This window comes from Dipodomys spectabilis, unplaced genomic scaffold, assembly GCF_019054845.1.
Source record: "Dipodomys spectabilis isolate Male_0828 unplaced genomic scaffold, ASM1905484v1 ptg000474l, whole genome shotgun sequence".
Classification (NCBI taxonomy): Eukaryota; Metazoa; Chordata; class Mammalia; order Rodentia; family Heteromyidae; genus Dipodomys; species Dipodomys spectabilis.
The window spans coordinates 708,049-717,754 of record NW_024871151.1 but is presented as its reverse complement, the minus strand read 5'-3'; positions in this window follow the sequence as shown (position 1 = coordinate 717,754).

The window sequence follows — 9,706 nt, the reverse complement described above, 5'->3', positions numbered from 1 at the left end:
TGATGTGAATTATCACATTAACATTATACTCAAAGTTGCCTTGAGATGCAGGAAGGCTGTATTCCTTTTCTATTAAATTAATGGAATAAGCTTCCTGTTGAATGATTGGACAGTCCATGACACTTGTTCCAAAACAAAAAATATACTGGAGAGAAAAAAAAAGAGGAGTAGTTCCGGGAAAATGGCGGAGAAAAGTGGGAGGCTAAACAAGCTCTCGCATAGAAAGCAGTTTTATTGTTCCAGTGAACAGTCCTAGGCTGGAGAATTACACCAAGTGTGCCATCACAGTACAGAGAGTTAGCCAGAGAGGGAAAATCCAGGCAAGGAGACAGATCTGAGCACTTGCTGGTAGCTGCGGCTGTGGTGGTGAGCCGCGGCCTCCATACCTACAACACAGAGAATCCTGGACAAAGGTGCGAGACACAGCAAGCTAGTAGATTCTACTCAACACCAGTAAGAACTGACAAGGAGCAGATATCTTCATCCTACAGAATGCAGACCAGAGACCTCAAAGGAACCAAGACTCTGTTCCACGGAGGAGAAGTCACTCAGCCCAGGCAGGGAAAACTCTGCCCCCAAAGGAGTGTCTTTCTTCACTGGGTACACAGAGCCAGAGGCTGCCCCTCCCTAAAGCAGCCTAGATAATCAATTGAAATTCAGTAAACATAAACCTTGAGAATGGCTCTAGGCTGGGCTCTGTGAATGTCTCAGAAGCTAGCCCCTCAAGGAAAAGATACTGTTTGCTGAAAGGTCTCAACTCTACCCAGAACCTAGCCTCATCACAGCATCTCCAAACTAGAGGAAACAGCCATCTTCCTCTTTGTGACACTCAAAACAGATCTCCCTCCCACTGAACTAGCTTGGGAAGAGGATTACAAAATTCTGGGTAGAGCATTTTTCTGCTTGCCCAAACAAACTGATTTAAGAAACCAATCAAGCCACAGGAAAACCAAACACCGCAAGCAGAACAGAGACTCCACCAAGGGATTGGTTATGGACAAAAGGCAGATACAGGATCTTGCCATTCACCCCCCCCCCCCCCGGAAAAAATCAAAGAACCCTATTTTATACCTATTTTTATACCTATTTTTATTATTAATTAAAAAAATTGTATTCTATTAATCTTTTTTTCCTCTTATAATTTTTATTTTAGGTGAATATGCATGTGTATGTTCTTTTAAATTTTTATTTTATTTCTACTGAACTTTTGGTCCTTTTTCTTTCTTTCTCATTCTTTTTATTTTTTCTTCTCTTTCATTCTTTTTTTGAGTGACTAAATTGCTGTTCTGCTCATCTTCAGATATACCTGTCATCGATTATTAGACCTTATCCCTCGTTGTGTACACACATAATCCAGAAATTTATTACTTAATTCAAAACCTCTTAGGCTTAAATTCTGTAATAACAGTATTATCTCTTTATATGTATATAATATTTTAAGTATTTTTATTTTTAGTTTTTCATATCTCCTTTCTACTCCTCCTCTCCTCTCATCCTATCCACGTTTTTCTCTCAATATTACTTTAATAAGCTTGCATAATTTTTGTGTTTCACTTTTTAAATTTAAATTTTTGTTTTTCCATTTTTTCTTGTCTCTTTTTTACTCTTCTCTTTCTCCTATCCTTTTGTCCAATCCATTTCCCTCTTTAAGTTTAGGACTTAGTTAATTTTACTCCTTTTTACCTTTACACATCTCTCGGATCCTATTTTCCCCCACATTTCTCCCTAAACCTAGTAGTTTCTGGTTTGCCAAATTCTACTTTGCTGTTCTTAGCCCATTAATACATAGTTGTTTGACATTCAATAGATTGTATCTGTTGAAATATATTGTATCTGCAGACTTTTGGCTGTACAACTACAGGACTTTGGTTGATGCTTGCCTTAAAATAGTGTTCTAGCACAAAGCTGGTATTACTTTCATACTAAATAGAGATATTCATGGAATCCATTAAAAGCCAGCTGAAAGAAGTCAGGGAGACCAGAAAGGGAATACTGTATGGAACCCAGCAGAAGGAATTAGAGTCCAAGGAAACCATAACCAATCAACTAAGTGATTTGAGAATAAACACTGAACACCAAATTAAGGAAGTAAAGAAACTCATACAAGATCTAAAACAAAACTCCAACAAAGAATTTGAAGCCATCAAATTCAAGCAATTAAAAACAAAAGAACTAAAAAAAGAAAATAGAAATTCTTGACAGTAGGTTAAACCATGCAGAAGATCAAAATTCGGAGATTGGAGACAGCTTAGATATTATAGAGAAAGAACATACAACTATCCAAGACAAACCCAAGAAATATGATAGACCTATTCAACATTTGGAAGACACCATCAGAAGGCCTAATCTGAAGATAACAGGTGTAGAGGAGCACCTAGAAACAGAAGTTAATGGTCTAGGAAAATTGTTTCATGGGATCCTAGCAGAAAACTTCCCAAACATGCAAAATGATAGATCTATTCAAATACAAGAAGCTTTTAGAACCCCAAATAGACCAGACCAGAACAGGACATCGTATCACCACCTTATAATCCCCACAGGATCAATTCAGACCAAGGAAAAGATCCTCAAAGTTGTCAAGGAGAAAAGATCATTCACCTATAAGGGAAACCAATTAGAATCACCTCAGATTTCTCAACTGAGACAATTAAAGCAAGAAGAGCCTGGATTGATGTAGGCTATGCCCTAAAGACAAACAACTATCAACCAAGCATACTGTACCCAGCTATACTCTCCTTCATAACTGAAGGTCAAATAAAAACCTTCCATACAAAAGAAAAAGTGAAACAATATATCTCTACCAAACCAGCCTTACAAAAGATACTTAAAGATGTCCTACACAGAGAAAACCAACAGGACCACAATAAAGGCCAAGAAACAACACCCAAACTGAGAATCCAAGAACCATAGGAAGAACCCATTTGGCCCAGCCCTCAAGAAGGTGGATTAAATGGCAAGAACTCCCAAATATCTCTCAGTCCAGTCTCCAAACATTAACAGATTTAACTCTCCAATTAAGCAACATAGACAGTCTAGTTGGATTAAAAAGAAAGATCCTTCCAGCTGCTCCCTTCAGGACTCACACCTGGACCATAAAAACAAATCCATTTTGAAAGTGAAAGGCTGGAACAAAATCTACCAAGCAAACAGCCCCCGAAAAGAGGCAGGTGTTGCAATCCTAATATCAGATAAAATAGATTTCAAATTAAAATTAGTGAGAAGAGATAAAGAAAGTCACTACAAACTAATAAAGGGATCTCTCCTTCAGGAGGATATTAAAATTCTAAATCTCTATTCACAAAACAATGGAGTACCCAAATTTATGCAAGAAACACTACTTTCTCTCAAATCTCACATAGATCCAAAGACATTAATTGTTGGGGACTTTAACACACCACTTCCCCCAATAGATAGATGAACTCGGCAAAAACTCAACAGAGAAACCGCAGATATAAACAACTGCATAGATCACCTAGATTTAATATTATACCCAGCAGTATCAGAATACACGTTTTTCTCAGCAGCATTTGGAACTTTTTCCAAAATAGACCACAGTTTTAGGTCAAAAAGCACACTTGTCCAAATTCAAAAACATTGAAGTTATACCTTGCATTCTTTCAGACCACAAGGGAATAAAATTAGAACTGAACACCAAAACCACCAAAGTCCTGTAACGCATGGAGGCTGAAGAACACACCATTGAATCATCAGTGGGTCATGGAAGAGATCCGAAACAAAATTCAAATTTTCATAATATTCAACAAAAATGAACACAGAAATTACCAGCTCCTCTGGGACACAGGGAAGACAGTATTCAGAGGCAAGTTTATAGCTCTGAATACCTACATCAACAAATTGGAGAGATCTGAAACCAACAATTTAATGAGACATCTGAACCTCCTTGAAAAAGAGCCGCAGGATAAACCCCAATCCATTAGATGGAAAGAAATAATTAAAATTAAATCAAAATTAAATGAATTAGTATCCATAAAAACATAGAAAGAATCAACAAAACAGAAGTGGTTCTTCAAAAATTAACAAATTGACAGATCCTTAGCAAATCCTGTTAGAAAGAGAAAAGAGGTGCTGGGAAGGTGGCTCAATGGTAGAGGGCTTTCCTTGCATGCATGAGGCCATGGGATCGATTTCTCAGCACCACATAAGCAAAAAGAAAAACGCCAGAAGTGGCACTGTGGTTCAAGTTGTAGAGAACTAGCCTTGAGCTAAAGAGCTGAGGGACAGCACCGAATCTAGTATTAGAATGCCCAGCTACAGTAATAAGATAAGATGCAGATATAAAAGGGATCCAATTACGTAAAGAAGAAGTAAAACTCTCCCTCTTTGCAGATGACATGTTCTTATAATTAAAGAATCCCACAGACTGTACTCCCAAATTACTCAAGCTGATTCAAAACTTTGGCAAAGTAGCAGGGTATAAAATCAACCATCAAAAATCAATGGCTTTCTGAATGGCAACAATGAGAAAAGCATGGCTGAAATAAGGAAAGGAACACTGTTAATAATAGCCCCACAAAAAATAAAATACCTAGGAATTAACTTAACCAAAGAAGTGAAGGACCTCGATGATGAAAATTTTAAAATCCTGAAAAGGGAAATCAAAAGAGAACTTAGAAAGTGGCAAAAACTCCCATACACCTGGATTGGAAAGACCAAAATCATGAAAATGGCAATAATTCCCAAGGCTATCTACAAATTCAATCCAATACCTACCAATATTCCATCCTCATTCTTCAAGAAGAGGCTATCCTAAAATTCATATGGAACAATAAAAGACCCTGAATAGCTAAAATGATCCTCAACAGAAAGAACAGTGCTGGAGGAATATTAATACCAAATTTCAAACTCTACTACAAAGCCACAATAATCAAAACAAGTTGGTAGTGGCACAAGAATAGACCTCAGGACCAATGGAATAGAATTGAAAACCCAGAAATGAACCTACAGACCTATAGCCATCTAAATTTCGATAAGGGAGCTAAAAAAATAGAATGGAAGAAAGACAGCCTCTTCAGTAAATGGTGCTGGCAAAATTGGTTAACTACTTGCAGAAAATTAAGCTAGATCCTTATGTATCACCCTGCACCAGAACCAACTCCAAATGGATCAAAGACCTCGGAGTCAAACCAGACACCCTGAAAACATTACAGGATGGAATCAGAGAAACCCTAGGCCTCCTTGGCACAGGCCGACATTTTCTTAATAGAGACCCAGAAACATAAGAAATCAAAGAAATTTTGGACAAATGGGATTGCATGAAACTGCAGAGCTTCTGTATGGCAAAGGACATACCTAGCAAGATTGATTGAAAGCCCACAGATTGGGAGAAGATCTGCACTAGGCATATAACAGACAAGGGTCTCCTATCTAAAATATACCTGGAACTCAAAATTAAATCCCCAACAACAAATCCTCAAAGCAACAACTGACCTGAAAATAAGTGGGCTAAAAACTTAAAGACAAACTTCTCTGAAGAGGAAAGAAGGATGGCCAATACACACATGAAGAAATGTTCAACCTCTCTAGCCTTAAAAGAAGTGCAAATCATACCAGCATTGAGATACCACCTCATCCCAGTTAAAATGGCTATAATCAAGAACTCTAAGAACAACAGATGATGGAGGGGATGTCGGCAGAAGGGAACTTTACTGCATTGTTGGTGGGCATGTAAAGTTGTTCAACCACTTTGGAAAGTAGTATGGAGGTTCCTCAGAAGACTCCACATAGAGCTCCCATATAACCCAGCAATCCCACTTTTGGGCATTTACCCAAATGATCACAAACAGGACCACACTAAAGCTACCAGCACAGCTCTGTTTATTGCGGCATTATTTACCATAGCTAAGATATGGAACCAACCCAGATGCCCCTCAGTAGATGAATGGATCAAGTAAATGTGGTATATATACACAATAGAATTCTATGCCTCCATCAGAAAAAATTGACATTGCCCCATTTGTTAGGAAATGGAAAGACCTGGAAAAACATTATATTAAGTGAAGTAAGCCAGTCCAAAAGAAACATAGGTCCCATGGTTTCCCTTATTTGCAATAACCACTCTGTGTCTGAGACAAGCAGAAAAGTTCAGACAAGTCCATGTTAGGCGAAATGAACCCCACGATAAGGATTCAAATGAGTTTTTTCTTTATTGCGATTGTTCCTAACATATTTATAAGATGATTTTTTTGTTGCTTCGAATGTCCCTCCCCCACGGTATAAACCCTGCTTTCACTGTATTTGATGTTGGTGTCATTTGTGGAGGGGATGGGAAAAAACAAATTGTTTAAATAGGGATACTGGTGGGCGCATTGCAACGATGAGACGTACAAGTCATTATGTAGAAAAAGAACTTTCAACTTTGGCCAGTGAGAGTGGGGGGTGGGCAGGGTGGTGTTTGGAGAGCCGGGGGGGGGGTGGGTATGAGAACGGATGGGAAGGGGAAAAAAAGGAGGATGCAACAATGCTTGATGAGAAATGCACTCATTAGCTTGTCCATGTAATTGTTACCCCTCTGTATGGTATTTTCACAATAAAATAAATAAAGGGATGTGCTACAGAATAGATTCTAAATGTAATATTTAATGGTATTGGATTACTTGAAGACAAAGGTTTACAGAAAAATTTAAATTTCAGATAAACTGTAATAGTCCAATAAACACGTTAAAGAAATATAATTTAAAAATTCATGGTTCAAGGCAAACCCTGACAGAAAAGTCTGAAAGACGCTTATCTGAAAACAAAAAGTGACACTGTGGCTCAAGTGGTAGAGGGCTCCTATTGAGCTGAAGAACTCAGGGATATGTTTACACCCAGGTCCTGAGATTAAAACTCATGACTGACAAAAAGAAAATAAAATTTAAAGAATTAAAGCATTAGGGCTGGGAAAGAGATTCAGTAGTAGAGTGCTTCTCTTGCATGCATGAGGGTCCTAGGTTTAATTCCTCAGCACCACATAAGCAGAAAAAAACTGGAAATGGCTCTTTGGCTCAAGTGGTAGAGCACTAGCCTTGAGCTGAAGATCTCATAAGGGACAGTGCCCTGACCCAGAGAGCAGGCCCTCCTACCACCACCAACAACCACAACAAATTAAAGCATCAAACAACCTGAAGATGTTGTCCAGAATAATGAGTGCGGCATTATCCATTTACATGACTTAGCGACTTTAAACCTAGTTTACCAGGGGAGGTGGTGGGCAATTTGTGTGTTTGCCAAAACCTGCAAAATTATTTTGTAACCAAAGCAACAGTGATATACAGGCGATATGTTAGAAATGGACTTTACAACTTTGGGGGAGTAGGATGTCAGGGTTGGGGGAAGGAGGACAAAATGTGGAAGGGGTAATACTGTTAAAAAATGTACTCATGGGGGTGGGAAGGTGGCTCAGTGGTAGATTGCTTGCCTTGCATGCCTGAGGCCCTGGGTTCGATTCCTTAGCACCACATAAGCAAAAAGAAAAAAGCCAGAAGTGGCCCTGTGGCTCAAACTAGCCTTGAACTGAAGAGCTGAGGGACAGCGCCCAGGCCCAGAGTTCAGGCCCCATGACCAGACCCCCCCCCAAAAATGTACTCATTACTTATGTAACTGTAACCCACCCCTCAGTATATCACCTTCATAATATAAAATCCCCCCCCCAAAAATAAGAGAACTCACCCAAATAGAGAAAATTAGAGACAAAAATGAGACATCACAACATAAATAAGAAAAAATTAAGAAGTTTATAAGAGACTACTTTGAAAACTGTATGCCAATCACCTGGAGAATCCTGGAGAAATTCATGCTTTCCTATACTTGATCTGAACCAAGAAGTAACACATAAGAAGTAATGAAAATGAAATGTCAATAAACCACTTTCCATTGCAGAAAAATCTAGGACTCAATGAATTTACCATGAAATTAAGGCCTGCAAAGAACTTACAATACTTAGAACTAACTCTTCAATGGAATAGAAAAGGAAATGGAATTATCAAAACACATTCTATGAGGCTAGATTTAGACTCTTCCCCAAATCACATAGGGACTCACCAAAGAAAGAAAACTATGAAATCAGTTCTTTGATAAGCATTGATACAGAACTTCTTAAAACATTCTCACCAACCAATTTCTGCCAGTAACAAAAAAATCATATTGTATGATCAAATAGGATACAGCCTAGGATACAATTCGATTCAATATTCTTGTCACTAAACATAATACAAACCATCAGCGGAAGCCGGGACAAGAAACATGTTATCGTCTATATGGAAGTAGAAATAGCTTTTAACAACCTCCAGTACCCCTTTATGATTAAAAAGTTATGAGAATCTAGGAATGCATTGAACGTTCCTCAGTATACTACTGAATATGTATATGATAGTGATAATTAGCAATTACGTAACAGTGGAGGTATGAAGACATTAAAATCAGGAATGAGAAAAGGATGTCCACTTTCTCTACTACTCTTCAATATGGTAGTGAAAGCAATAGGGAAGAGAAAAACATAAAGAGGATTCAAATAGGGAAGAAGTAAACCTATCCCTTTTTACAGATGAAATGACCCTATAGCTTCCTGCCTTAAGATAGTAAAAGTGATGTTAACCTTTGGCAATGTAGCACGGTATATAGCCCACAAGAATCAGTAGTTTTTCTGTGTTACCAACAATGGGAACTAGGCTGAAATCCAAAAAACAACCTCATATGTATTAGCCTCAAAATAAAAACAAATCTAAACAAAACAAAAGAACAACAACAAAACTGGGAATTAATTAATTTAACCTTTACTGTGAAAACTTTAAAAATATAAAAAGGGAAACTGAAGGAGATTCAAGTAAATGGAAAGTCTTTCAATGCTCCTGGTTGGAAGAATTAATATAGTGAAAACTACAATACTGCCCCCAAACTATGAACAATGCAATACTTATCATAATCCCAACAATATTCTTCAATGCATTCGAGAAAGCAATTCAAATTTAATATGGAATTACAAAATTACAGATGAAACAGAAGGTTTAGAAATGAACTCATGGGCCTATAGTCATCTTACACACACACACACACACACACACACACACACAGACACCATGGAATTCTATTCACCCATTAGAAAGGATAACTTTTTACCAGTCTTAAGAAAAATGAAAGGTTTAGGAAAATTCTACTAAGAAAAAAGAGAAAGGAATGCAGATAGAATAATATAGGTTTCATGGATTCATTCAGTTATGGTATCTACAAGTAAACAAGACAGGTTTTACCTCTTCCCAGTTAGAACGGTCATTATGAAGAAAGCTAACAATAGCAAATGCTGGCATGGATGCAGCCAATTGGGAACTCTATTACAGTGTTGGCTGGAAATTAAATTGTTCAAACACTGTGGAATGCAGTATGGAGTTTCCTGAAAAGAGTAAATATATATCTCCCTTAAGACCCTGTAATTCCCCTCATGGGCAGTAATCCAAAAATTAACAAACAAGCTCACATGAAAGCTACAAGTATAACCGTGTTCAGTGCCCAGGTCCAGAGTTCAAGGACTGGAAAACAAGTTACTACTGCTGGCATTTGTTTCCACAAATATGAACCCTTTGACGTAAATACCAAATCATTCTATGCAGTAACTAGCATAGGACTTAAAGGTAGTGGGTGACAAAATGGCTTCTTTGTTGAATATTAGGAAAAGATGTTGGCAGTCCAAGAAAAGGGAGATTTTGTTGTTTTT